Here is a 789-nt window from a genome sequence, read left to right as displayed (position 1 = left end):
TAACATAGTAGTTCCCAAACCTAGACAGACAACACAATCATTCAAGATGCTACACTTACAAATCAGTATCCTCAGAAGCAGGGCAGAATAATCTCGAGTTTAGAAATTCTCCCTTAGCAGAAACTGAGAAGCAATGAGAACTTGAACGTGTTGCCATACGAATGTGACCAGAAAACCTTTCGGAAAGCGTCATCATTACAACCTGCATTCAGTCAGATTTTCTAAACAAAACTAAAGATGTTTCAGATGATGGTAACTAATTGCCAAAGTAAAAATTAAATTTTAGAGCTATGGATCTCATGGATAAGTGCCCCTTCTTTTTTTTCTTTCCCCTCCATGTTAGCAGCCAAACTTCATCCCAGACCCCAGTGCAGTGACACCGAGCCCATGCCCAGCAGGGCCTGCCATCGCAGCCACCTGGGCCGGCTCTGCTATGATGGGGCCGGGCTGAGTTTGACTCAGCTGCAATAAGTGCCCCTTCGTAAAGTCAAAATATTTGACTAATCCTAAGAGTTGTGGTTTCCTTAGACACTAATTGAATTGTATGTAATATCTAAACTATTATTAATATAGTAAATTTTTTCTAAAGTTTTACTTGGCTCGACAATACCTACATAGAGTTGAAAAAGTGTATGTGTAGATAAGTGTATATAAGAGAAAAGCATATCTCTTAGATCTGTAGTTTATACTTGGTCTGCCTAGAAATTCACTGAGTAATTTGAATATTTCTTCCTGCTTCTTCCCAGGTATCTGAAAACACAACACTGAGATATTTTTCAGGAGTATATG

General features: G+C 38.9%; 1 non-coding gene across 1 annotated transcript; it reads right to left on the bottom strand.

The window, feature by feature from the left end:
* Positions 1-334: 334 nt before the first annotated feature.
* LOC136389818 (small nucleolar RNA SNORA5) lies at positions 335-467 on the bottom strand. The gene has a single exon (XR_010748385.1). It is a non-coding gene; the product is annotated as a small nucleolar RNA SNORA5 (small nucleolar RNA).
* Between the last annotated feature and the right edge of the window lie 322 nt (positions 468-789).

This window comes from Saccopteryx leptura, chromosome 1 (genome assembly GCF_036850995.1).
Source record: "Saccopteryx leptura isolate mSacLep1 chromosome 1, mSacLep1_pri_phased_curated, whole genome shotgun sequence".
In the NCBI taxonomy this organism is placed as follows: Eukaryota; Metazoa; Chordata; class Mammalia; order Chiroptera; family Emballonuridae; genus Saccopteryx; species Saccopteryx leptura.
The sequence above is the reverse complement of the archived record's forward strand: the minus strand, read 5'-3'. Positions and strand labels throughout refer to the sequence as shown.